Below are 13,571 nucleotides of genomic sequence, written 5' to 3' on the forward strand. Positions count from 1 at the left end.
TGTCTGTGGCTAGAAGAAACAATAAAGCATTCGGCATCGGAGTCCCGAGCAGTCTACATAGAATGCGCTATCTGTTACGTCCATAGAAATAGTATAGCAAACGCTAGAGGAAAAGGTGGGCCACCATAGCTATAACCAGGAAGAAACGGTGACATCTTGGAACTATGCCATTCAGGCCACCACAAAACTTCAGAAGGGTGCCTAAGATAGCAAAATAAAACAGGGAAATTTTCAAGGTATAAATGATAAGCAAGCGTGGTCATGAGTTCTAAAGAAGCAAAATTTTTTTGACGTTTATATCAACTACTTTTTCGGAAGACGCCACGGCCGTTTATTCAATTTTCTATGCAATCACAGTGCGGGAAAGAAGGCTTTGAAGTTTTTGTTGCTAGATGGTGCCACCAGCCTCGTACCGCATCAATACTTGAAAGACTGGGCAGGGTGTGGCCGTGCGGTCGATTGCGCTGGCTTGATCGTGCGTCGAGTGATTCGTAGTATCTCGTCATCCGGATTTTCTGGTTGCTATAAGGTAGCAACCACTTTATGTGGCCGTTCCCAACAGCGATGGAATGGAGAGCCAAGGAAGAGTTATGAAGCCGAGGGGTGATTACGGCATGCACTGACGAGTGCGAGTCAGACCACCTGAAAGCTCGGCATTGTTTTAATATGGTGGCACTTATATGATTATAGGTTATAATGCATGGACTTTATGAGAAGTGTCTCCTCTAGAGTAATATATTAACATCATGGTCACATAATTGACAGCGTCGTACCCAAGCAGGTGCATAATTAGCTGCGTTGTTAGTGATGTCACCCATTCCGTTGCAGCCGCGGCTCCAAGAACACACACATAGGTTTCTGCTAGAAGCTTCTACATGGGTAAGCCACGGGCAACTCTAGAAGAGTGCCGACGGGAGAAATGTGAAAGAGCTCGCATTCTTTGGGCAGACGGTGCTGTACAGTCTGGGCCCAAAAACAGGTCCGTGAGGCCGAGTGCCAGCAGCAGCGGTGTATTGATAATCTAGAAGCCTTTCAACCACGCTAAATAGCCAGTGGAAATGCTAGCGTGGGTGGCGGAGGAACTCTGCAAACCACGCCACCAAGTTAGCTCGCGATGTCGAACGCATGCTACGCAAAGTGGCATTGCGGGCGCAACGGCGTCAACGTGATGATAGCGAGAGGGCGAGCGCCCGCGTTCAGCGGGAGTTTTTCCAGCAGTGGTTGGAGATAAACCACTGTGATTGACACAATTGCCAAACGCAAGTAACCGCTCAATACACACCTCCATGACCATGATCGTGTGGGCCACAATTTGCAGCATGTCAAGTAAGCACTGTGGTAGGCCCAGGCTAAACGTGTGTATAATCGCATAAAGAAGGACGAACATGCAACCAATACTTGCGAAAGGCTTCAGTGCTGCGCCGGGTTGGACGCATCCTTAACCGCGGGGCCACATGTTTCAACTTTCGCTGGTTAATCATTCGTGCGAAATGCTTGCGCGGTAATTGTTTCTATGAATTCGTGAAGTTTTGTCTTAATATTCTAGTGCACGTTGCAGATGGTTGCATTGTACGCCATTTTGTTTATTCTTGCTTCCAGCTCTGCAAGCATGCGGACTTCACTGGTGGCCCGGAGAACTACGTCGGCGATCCTATATACGCGTATGGTGCTTTCTCCAACGCGTCGAATGTCCTTGTTGTGAGCGAGTACAACGCTTCTTTGGCTAGCAAGGTCAGTAGACTGATTTCAACTCCCCGTTGCCTATGCGTGTACCAGATGACGATAAAAGATGCCGCAGAATTCTGTACAAGGTTTTGGGCGGCGAAAGATTACACGAAGCGCGAAAGAAAGCAACAACGCATATCTAGATCAATGGAGCCACAGGCACATCCGGGGTAAAATCAGTAAGCATACAGTTGGACTGACTAACAGGGGACGCATGTTTATATATTTAAGCACGTAGTCGTGGGGCCGGTATTTGAGAATACCAACAGAGAAGGCTAATTTTGGTGGCCGTGCAGACTTTCCGGAAGAAATACCTACCGAGGAGATAGTTACATACAAGAAGTATCGCAAAACTTGCGTAGACAGCTTTCCATTAATGAATGATTCAGGATTCAGGCTGTCCAGGATCTGTTTCCAGTTACATAGTGCTGCATCTATAAAAGGACTGTTAAGATCCTGAAAGTCCATGTAACGTTTATGAACCCACTAGGACCCACGTTTAATGTTTGCTAAGGTGAACCAAAAAAAAAAGTGACACAGCGAGTTGTGGGAAGACGTCGTGGCAGGTGCGTACGTTTTTCTCGAAAAATAACGGCTTTCATGCAATGCATTATTGTTGTTTTCACGAAATTAAAGCGAAAATCAATGCCTTCAGTGGAACCGGAATATATACGAACAAGATATAGCAAATAAACTGTAGTTACACAAATGATTCACAGCATATCCACGGAGTGAATAATGATGAGTGGGGTGAAGCGTCTGTCCGCCCGTGCGTGCTTCTGCCCGTTCATTCGTTCTTGCTTCCGTTTGTCTGTGCATCTGTCCATGCGTCCGTCCATGAGTCCATCAGTCCGTCAGTGCGTACGTCCATGGGTTGATCCTTGCGTGCATCCGTGCATCTGCCTGCCTGCCTGCCTGCCTTGCCTACCTTGCCTGCCTTGCCTGCCTTGCCTGCCTTGCCTGCCTTGTCTGTCTGTCTGTCTGTCTGTCTGTCTGTCTGTTTGTCTGTCTGTCCATCCGTCCGTTCATTCATCTGTCTGTCTGTCGGCCCGCCCGTCTTTGCGCCTGTCTGTATATTTCTGTCTTCCTGTCGGTTCATCCATCAATCTGTCTGCCACTTGCACTAGCGCCACCTGCTGAGGGTGTCATACAACTAGGTAGTTACAAACCGGTCACAAAAATACACAGACCAACCCACGGCTTTAGAAGCTTCGCCCTAAAAAAAGGTGGCATTGCCTGTTAAGTCATAATGTCAAGAGTTATTTTATGGGTTGAATCTTGTCCATGGAACCTTGGCAAAAGGGTTCGAAGCGCAGTATGAAACAGACAAAGCGTAGTGCACAGCGAAAACTGAATAACAATAATAAAAAAAGGCACGAACCACGGAATCAAGCATTGGCAAAGATCGGAGCTATTTCCTGTACATTGGACACACTCTGCATGTGCTACCTTACTGCCATCCCTACCGTCGCTCGAGGTGCACCCAAACCCTGAGTGACAGCAGAAGTTCCAAGAGGAGCAACCGCAAGTTTTTCCTATCGGATAAGCCGTACCAGGGTGCACCAGCACTTTAAAGATGCTTTCCCAAGGGAGTGCCAAGTATGGGCTCCTTAATGGAAGTCACACCAGTTACCGAATTTACTACAATCATCATCGCAGAATAATTAACAATGTCACGTGGTTAGTGTATCAGTAGAAAGAAGTAGTTGACACTGCACTGAAATCGCCACTGACATATACCAACTCAGCATCAAGCAACTAACATAGCTCACTATTCTGCTTCAGTATTGGGAGCGTCGACAAGTTTTCAAAAAAAAAAAAAAAAACCTTTCCATACCAATGCGAGGCTGACACTGATGCCCATTACATCGCCCATTACAGCCATGAGCTCATGATGCTCGTTGCTTTGCGATCCTCACCCGTTTTTTCAACTCGCGGTTTGCACACATGATAAGAGTGCCTCTTGAACGAATGCAGTGCTTATTGCTAATTACTTTCAGCAGTATAATGCTTGCGAGAATTGTTGGCGTAGCTGCTGCGATGGAAAGAAGGCGAGAATTGCGTGCAGTTTTTCATAACAAGATATGAAAGACACCCGATGCGCCATATGTGCGATGTGCAGCGTTGTTCTTCGGGGCGGTTCCTTACTTAGTACTTCGGTTTAGTGCAGAAAATGTACCCAGAATGGACAGTATTATCTTTGTCACCATTGCTGGCGTCACTACAGACTTCCATAGACAGTCAAAATTGACGACATAAGTCGAAATATTCGAACGAACAGGTGGAAGAAAAAGCTTGGGAAGACAGCGATTTCTGCGGAAATAACGAAGAGAAAACGCACCGGCAGTCTTTTTTCGCGTCAGAGTCATTGACGAGATCCCGAAGAAGTGAGGGGTGGAGGGACTTTTTCGCAACTGGAGCAACTGTGAAATAATTTATTTTGGTCAGGTTGGTACTGCCCCCCCAAAAAAACAGAGATCACAGAGTGGTTAAACCGTCTGCACGTGTTCAATGCTCACAAAGAACATACACTGATTTTTCTAACAGCGAAGCCGCTTAGGCCTGCAAAGGATTGTACTCCATCACACAAAACTTAGGTGGTGTTGCGACTCCGAGACCAGTGGATTTCAATATGGGCATCAGGCAGGTGGCCCCCGTCGTAGAATACATCAACAGAGATGAAACACTCGTACTAACGAGAATTCTGAAGTAACATAGTATAAAAAAGAGGTTGATCAAGTGATCAAAAATAAGAAAAAAACAAGGAACATTAGAGAGAATTCGAGAACGATCTGAAAAACTCTCTAGACGACCCAGCGAACGCTCTACGACATATTTGTCCTTCGCTTATGAAAACCGCGTGGCCAACCCTGAGCGCATCGTCCCCTCTTTCGGCCAATGCGATTCTCGATAACTTGCTGTGCCACAGCTGTCCATGGCTTTAACCGTTGGGATGCCTGGTGATCTGTCGCGCTACCTATGAAGGTGGGACCATAGTTTTCATCACGCACTGTAGAGAAGAAAAGTCCCTCAAACAGGTCTCCCACAACACACCTAACTACCACACATGAACCCTTCCACTTTTTCCTAGTCTTTCTGGGAGAAATAGAGATATCACCGCCACCACAAAATGCTGTTTTTTTGGTAAAGGCTTAGCTTGAGTACGCTGCCGGCGAAGGTCCGCTCAGCGGTTCCCCTTTTTCGTAGCAGGCCCAACAGATAAATGGGAGAGGCGGGGTAGACGAGCGAAATAAAAAGGCACTGGTTGTTTTTCCTTGTGAGTGGTCATGCCCTTTCGTATTCCATCAACAGTGTCAAAGCAAAAGTTCTCATGATGTCCCTTCGGGTTCCGCCGCGATGGTCTAGTGGCTGAGGTAGTCTGCTGTTGACCCACAGGTCGCGGGATCATGTCCCGGATGCGTTGGCTGCACTTTCAATAGAGGCGAGAATGCTGTAGGCCCGTGCGCTCAGATCCGGTTGCATGTTAAACAACGCCAAGTGGTCGAACCTTCGGGAGCCCTTCAATACGGCGTATCTCATAATGATATGGTGGTTTTGAGACGTTAAACTCACATAACAATGAATGCACATTTTGGCTGCAGTTCACTGTACCTTGATGACCACCACAGTAATCTGCCCTCTTTCTCAGAACCTGTTTTGACCTCGGATCATATTTGGTTGGAGACAGGCAACGTGCTCTTTTTTTTCTTCCAGGAATGTGGCGCTGAATGCGCGTCTACCCGCAGCGACCTGGAGAGACACCATATTAACGTGATAGCGTTAAAGAGCTCGTGTTGCAGTAAACCCGCCGCCGGCGTGGGCGCCGTTGGTTGTGAGCAAAAAATCGTGTGTGCGTCTGTGAGCGAAAAATCAAGTTACTGAGACAGCAGCGGGAGGCCGCTACTTGTCCACGTGTGCGAGCGCGATCACACTGAAAAAGCCGCGCGTTCCAAGAAAAAAAAGTGCTCAAGGTCATGAGGCGTGGTAGTTTGTTTGCCCTGCCACCCCTCCCTCTTTAGCTTCCAGCGGTTTCGTCGGGACGAGAGAAGCAATAATTCAATTGCAGCATGCAACAAACCTTTTTAACTCCCCTCGCACTGGACGGATTCTTAAAATGTTTGCGGCGTAGGATTCATGAGGCGATAAGCTCTTCTAGTGATTTAATTTCATAGTTACTTGAAAAAGTGTTTCAGGGCTCCTTTATTGCATTTTGTTCGACAAATGTCACGACGAAAACAAACCCATTCGGCGATAATAGCGCGCGCTGGTGCAATCTACCATGTGCGTGTTTGTGTGCGTGCGTGTGTATGTAACAAAACATATTATTAAGTGTACATTTAGCGGTCGAAGGGTGAAACTAGGCACCGGATTTCGCTATCGCGTTCAACTCCTAAAGGCGAAGCTTCAGAGTCCCCCAATTTTTTGTCATTCATAACAGTGCGGATAAGCCAGAATAATTGGACAGGTCCCAGTCCTACCACTCATCCATTTCCCGTGGTGCGAATTCCTCTAAAGCAGTGTTTCTCAAATAATATGGTGCCAGGAAACCCTGCTCAACCACGCCCCCTTCCCCGCTCGGTGAGCTTTTTTTTTCATTTTCATTTGCAATAAAAATAAAAGCACAAAGATGTGCATATTCACGCTCGAGCATGAGTAAAGAAGGTTCCTTAGATTGATCGCTCATATCGGGATCGCCATGAAAGTGAGTTGAGTGGGCGAGTGGCGAAACAGGGAAAATTTATCAGTGGTTTGCGGTACATCTAGGGGTGAGAAAGGGGGCTGCACAACTTATTTTTATAACCCCTCATCTAAAGAAATGGCTCGAGCGCTATATGAAAACTCTGCTCGGTGAAGTGAAGAATGTGAAATACATGAACGAGAAAGGTCACAAGGACGAGAATAAACGAGAACGAGAAGGAAAGCGATATAATGAAAAAAAATGAGAGAGAAATGAAAAGAATAGCGACATGAAAGCTAAAGAAAACATAAAAATATGAAAACGAAAAAATAATGTTACAGAGGTGTAAAAACTGGATAGAATGAGAGAAAGAGGAGGAATGACAGAAAAAATAAAGAAAGCGGATGAAGATGCACAGACAAGAAAGATGGAGACAGGAAAAAAAGCAATGAATAGAGACCCAAATAAGGGAAAACTATTGACAGAAAGAAAGAAAAAAAAACAGAAAAAGAATTGAGTAGAGAAAAAAAAGAAATGAACAGATATAAAAAAAGGAGACATAAGTAACAGATGGAGAGAGAAACTAAGACGAAACAAGAAAAAAAGAATTGAAGGGCACTTTGTCAATTGCGAATTCAGCGTAAGACAATGGGCATTGAAATTACTATTCCATGTCTTCGTGTTGTGCTTTGTTTGCACATGTATAGCGTTCATTATAGCATGTAGAAAAAGGGGAATGTACAGTCCTTGTCAAAATTTCCCACAGCAGGCTTCCATAGGAATACATGGAATAGTGGCTTGGAAATTTTGACCCCCCTTTCCATCTATTTCAGCAGAGTGACTTGCTGGGCGAGTTGGTTCATTCGTAACGTAGCTTATGGTGCGAAAAGAAAAAGAACAGAGAAGAGCAAGCGCTTGTCCTTCTCTCGTGTTTTTTTTTTTTAGCACCATAAGCTACTTTAAGCCTTTCCATGTACATTCTTGGAGGGACCTCTCCGAATACCTTGCGGTGGATTAGCTCTTCGGCACGCTTGACTTTGTTCCGCACGATATAATGGTGGTGGTTATATTCTGCACGAATCGCAAATACTCGTCGTCGGCGAATATAAGCACTGCCCAAAATAACTATAAGTTTTTTTTTGTTACGGGTAACGATCGGGTTTTACTTAGCAGAGTTGTCAGAATAGTCAGTCAATCAAGAACTTTATAAATGGTCCTGAGGACTTTGGGCCACGAGGGTATCCACGAGGGACATTTTAGCAGCCGCTACTGTAGGCGAGACGCGAGTCGGAGCAAGAACGTGGTGGCGTTTCGCCAGTTCTTGGGCCCTCTGGACTGCCTTTTGTTGGTTTCTGAGACTGGGGCTCTTGAGTGCCTCCTCCCAGTCTGACTCACTGCTGAGAGGTACTCGAGGTAACGCGAGACATTGCCAGAGCTTGTGTTCGAGTGAACAGTACACTTCTGAGCAGTGAGGGCATTGTGAATCTATGCCTGAGTTGTAACGGCTGAGTCGGCCCCGTGATGGGTACAATCTTGTTTGTAGCATGCGAAGAGCTACCTCTTGCGAACGTTCGAGCTTTGCATGTGGTAAAAGGTATTTACCTCTATCGTTTCAGCAGTTGGAAGTAATTTTGTGAAAGGTGAGTACAGGATCATCAAAATGTACGTTGGGGCCTAGCTCTTCAGTGGCTGATAGATTTCGCGGCAGGTCAGTTCTTCACCAGGAAGTTAGAATTAGCCGAATGAAACCAGCTACACAGTCTTCAGTCTGTATCATTACTCGACAAGGGTATCTGTACGTTTTCGCCGATAAAAAATATCAATTGCAGAAAATATAATTGGTGCTGAGAAGTTTTTAAAGACCGTATCTTCATAGGTCAATCAGGTCACCGCTTACATATGTAGTAGAGGCTCCTGTTGAATTGAAAACACCCGCATTGACTACATAACGGTGTCTGAAGTAAGAAAAACACAGGTAGTCCTGTAAGCTCATTTCCTTCAGCCCCGAGCAATCAAATGCAGAAAGTGTTAAAGATTACATCTATGAATGTTGTATTGCTCCTTTTGATATGGCTTGTAAAACGTGCGTAACTCAGCCTTGTGTCCTAAAAAATGTTCATTTATGCAGCTCTTCTTTCAGATCGGCTGATGTACGCATTAAGGTAGCACAAAGCTGCAGTAAATGGGCGCGCAATGCGCATGCCTGTTAATATCTACGTTCCTTAAGCATTGTGCTGGCGCATTTGTTCTTACGGACCGTGCAATAACACGTGGAATACCATGTAACCATGCGCAGTTCCTCATGGCTCTAAGTGCATTCGGAGAACTGCGTGGACGGACTGCGTGGCTTCTATACAATGTGCACAATGAGGCTCCCGGCAACGACTGCATGGAACCTCCGTTCTCTGTCCTCAAGCACTTCAAGACGGCACTGAAAGGAGCGGGATAAGCAGCATACCACTTACTAAGCAAATGTTCATGCGGCTCTGTTTCTACTGCTAATTAGCCCTTTGTCATTTAGCTAGCTTGATCTATCAACCAGGGTTTATTCGCAATGACGATAAACACTGCAACGCGCTGTCTAATGAGTCACATTTGTGTTGTTGGGGGACCGCCATGTAGCATTTGACAAAACAAATACATCGTGAAAGATCTCTTGGAGCATGCCACTCAATCCTATGTAATATAGTCTGCGGGGAAATGGCGATGTCAAAGTGTTTGGATTTGAAAATAAATTTCGTTCGTGAATGTGTACCGTTGTTGTGCCTGCACTAACAACACTGTGGTACAGGGTAAGTTCACATGACGGTGTAAGAAAAATTATTTAGGTGTGGACATTCTCCGCCCGCCGCGAAGGAGAGCACGTGCAGATAATGTTCGCCTTTATTACCTGCGCCGGGCGCAGTTTCGTGGGGGTCGCTGCGACATGGGGGCTTCAATTGGGACTGGCATGTGGTTCAGTTGGGATTGGCACGGTGGATGGACGTGTTTTTTGAGCAATCCCGATCGACTGCTCAGATAAGTGGTTTTGCATGTTTTGAGCTTGCCTTTATAATTAATAAGGCAATTGTTAAAATATTCTGTAGCACTCATTACAATTTACGGCATTCCTGGGGGTCAGTCACCAGGTAATTACTAGTTTGTGCGTGTTTGTGTTTGTTTTTTTGTGTTTTTTTCTCTTGCCACCCCGTGGGAAGATGCAAGTACATCGAACACTCAAATTTTCGTAGTAGAGCTTAGACTTTCTCTTTTTCTAGGGCAGGGTTCGTGTTTTTTGATTAGAGAGTGAGACATGTCATAAAGACGATTGGTGTCATAAAGACATGGTTAAAAAGGCTGTAAAGTGTTCAGGATGAAGGGTTAGTTTTAAAATTAACCCAAGTCTAGAAGCAAATGGAGAGGAGGCTGACGTGAAGAGTAGGCAATGTGAAATCGAGGAAAAAATGAAGAACAATGATGGTTGCCCAGAGTGAACTGCTGATGAGAATTACCGAGCTGGAGACTGCGTTGGCGACAGGGCAAGAAAAAACGAGGGCAATGGGAGAAAGGCTGAAGTCCGCTGAGGAAGCACTAGTGAACAAAGGAGTGGCTAACGGAGAGAACAGCAGGGCACCGGCAACCAGAACGGAGAGAAGAAAGAGCAAGCAAGTTTGGAAAAACAGGTTCAGCCGGTTCAATTGTCGCAAGGCCCAGCTTCAGCGAAGTAGTGGTGGAGTAGTGGAGGGGACGAAGCAGCCGGCGTCACAGGTGCAAGAAACCCCCTGGTGCAGCACGCTCCAGCTGAAACGACACAGCATGTAATAATCGCCGGAGATTCGAATATAAATCGATGCGCAGAAGCAAAGAAGGATAAAAGTTAATGGAGAGTACCTTAGTAACCTGCGCTTCGCTGATGACATTGCATTGCTGAGTAACTCAGGGTACGCATTGCAACTCATGATTACGGAGTTAGACAAGGAGAGCAGAAAGGTGTGGCTTAAAATTAATCTGCAGAAAACGAAAGTAATGTACAACAACCTCGGAAAAGAGCAGCGCTTCGAGATAGGTAATAGTGCACTTCAAGTTGTGAAAGGCTATGTCTACTTAGGACAGATAATAACCTCGGAGCCGAACAACGAGATTGAAGTAACTAGAAGAATAAGAATGGAGGGAGCACATTTGGCGAGCACTCTCATATTATGACAAGTAAATTGCCACTATCCTTCAAGAGGAAGGTATATAACAGCTGTATCTTGCCGGTACTTAGCTACGGAGCAAAAACCTGGAGACTTACAAAGAGGGTTCTGCTTAAATTGAGGACGACGCAGCGAGCAATGGGAAGAAAAATGGTAGGTGTAACCTTGAGAGGCAAGAAGAGAGCAGAGTGGACTAGGGAACAATTAGAGATTAAGGATATCAAAGATGGAATCAAGAAGAGGAAATTGTCATGGGCCGGGCATGTAGCGCGTAGACAGGATACCCGCTGGTCATTAAGGGTAACTAACTGGATTCCCAGAGAGGGCAAGCGGGTTAGGGGGAGACAGAAGGTTAGGTGGGCAGATTCGATTAAGAAGTTTGCGGGTATAAATTGGCAGCAGCAAGCACAGGACCGGGTTAACTGGCAGAACATGTGAGAGGCCTTTGTCCAGCAGTGGACGTGGTCAGGCTGATGATGATGATGATGATGATTATGATGATGATGATGAAGCAATTAAAGAGAGGGTAAGAGGTGACAAGAGGGTTGCAATAGGGACGTTCTCAGGACGCAAGCTGGAAGCAGTCATGAGGCAAGCGAGCGCAAATCTCAAAACTACAGCTGATATGCGAAACCTCGTGATAATTTCAGGCGGTTTAAACGATGTCCTAAATGAACATCCGGCAGGACTAGCAACCACACTGGCGAAAGGAGTCGATGACATGCGCGCCACTTCTCCTCAGGTACAGGTAGTGATGTGCACAATACCGGGGGTACCGGTGCGTGACGGCAACCTGCAGAGCGGTTGTCGACGCAAACCAAGAGATATGGCAGATGAGTCGAGGAAAAGCCTTTGAGGTGGTAAAAAAATAAACAGAGTGGTGCAGAGGTGGAGTGGTTTTCAACGAGACAGAATTAACTTCGTTGGGCGGCTAGGTCGTGAGATGGGTTGGCGACTTGCAGGTCGCGCAGTAGCATTTTTGGGGGGACGCGGGACCTTCGGGGTGCAGGAGAGCTAGTAACGAGGAAAACAACCAGGGAGACTTTTTGAGAGAATGTGAAAAGAGCCTGTACCACTACTGTATTGCAGGTGAGACTGTTTGACAGGTGGTATGGACAGATTCCAAAGAGGCACCAGTATCTAAGATAGGTAGAGTCCCGGGCAGAAATGGACGTCGTCACGAGCGCCGAGCCAATTCAGACATAGGGTATATTAACATGTAGTGTGGCAAGAACAGGCTGTATTGGGAAGAGATAGAAGAACAGCTAAGGAAAGAGAGGCCGATGATATGTGGCATTGTAGAAACACATCTTAGGGACATTGAACAACCTCGTAACAATCCGGACTACGCTTAGGAATATTGTAATAGAACAGAAGGCAGCAGAAAGGGTGGTGGTATTGGGGCATTCATTCATAAAAGTACACACTAGGAAATGTTCAAGCAGGAGTGCAAGGAACATTTATAGCTAAAAGGGAAAGTGGCAGGGCAAATGACACTCCTTGGTTTGGTGTACTTGTGAACGGAAGCAAAGGCAACAGAGGAAAACCAGGCAAATAGGGTGTATATCAAAGGACATTAGGAGTCGGGAGGAGAGCGCGAGATATTTATACTAGAAGGTATGAATGCGCACATAGATGATATAGATGGGTATACTGACAAATGAAGTAAATCTCTTCACTCAAGGAGCACACGTTTCTTTTTCTAGGCAGCGAGGAATGTTGCGCCAATTCTTTTTTAGCTGTAATTCCGGCTGCAGCAATGACAATCAAGTTTAAGTTGTCGCATATGACTACATTTACGGCATCAGAGCTTGCTGCTATAAGGGCTGCTTTACAATATCTCGTTCAAGAACGTCCATGAAGATGGGTCATATTCTGTGATTCGAAGGCAGCGCTTCAGAGTCGGCAGTCTGCCATGCGTAGGAGGAGTCATGACCAATTGGTACAAGAAATAAGACATTGCCATCATAAAGCTCTAGCACGAGGGCATGATATTATATATCAATGGCTGCCGCGACATATCGGTATTACCGGAAATCAAATAGCCGATGATGCAGCCCGCTCAGCCCATGAAGAAACCTGTGTAGTCCCGATTCCTCTATCAAGGAATGATGCATCAAGACAACTTTACCTGCTGGCTCGAGATCTCACACGCACGTTCTGGTCGTCTACCAGCTTCCAAAGGTGTCAATTTTATCAACTGGATCCTTCGCTCAAGCTAAAGCTACCATCACAACTTTCCCGCTCCAATGCGACACTGTTATGCTGCCTTTGGTTGGGTGTTGCATTTACAAGGGTGTACTCCGTTCGCATTGGTATGGCAGACACTCCTACATGCGACTACTGCGGAGCTGAAGAGACCATCGAACACGTCCTGTGCAGCTGTGCTTGCTACGACACACAGCGATGCCAGCTCCGGATGGTTTTGAATCAACTTGACCCCGGACCATTTTGTGTGCAGAAGATACTAGGACCTTGGGCATCGGCCTCAGTTGCGCAGAAAGCAACTAAAGCACTGCTAATTTACCTAAAGTCAACAAACCTGAGCGACCGCCTGTAGACTGTGTGTGCTCCCCGAGTGTGCTCGTGATTGTGTGTACCTTCTCATCTCTCTGAAACCTCTTTTCTCCCATTTATCCCTTCTCCAGTGCATTGTAGCAAACCGGATGTGCGTCTGGTTCAGCTCCCTGCCTTGCCTTGCATCTTTCTCTCTCTCTTCTTTTTTAGTTGCTTGTGGGAGCCGCGTCGGAAGTGTGACAATGCACAACGTTAGGCAAAAGAGTGCAGGAGACCCCGCGAATGCCGATGAGTGTGTGCAATGAACAGGCGTCAATTCGAAGATCGCGCTCAGCTTTAACAGTTCTTGAATCTGGTTTCCTCTTTATAACTGTACATGTGTATGTATTAGGCATTCGCAAACCTTTTTTTTCTTTCAGCTCTGTCGGCATAAAGACTTCACTGGTGGTCCCGAAAACTACATCGGTAATCCTGTA

This window comes from Rhipicephalus microplus, chromosome 8, assembly GCF_043290135.1.
Source record: "Rhipicephalus microplus isolate Deutch F79 chromosome 8, USDA_Rmic, whole genome shotgun sequence".
NCBI classification, from domain to species: Eukaryota; Metazoa; Arthropoda; class Arachnida; order Ixodida; family Ixodidae; genus Rhipicephalus; species Rhipicephalus microplus.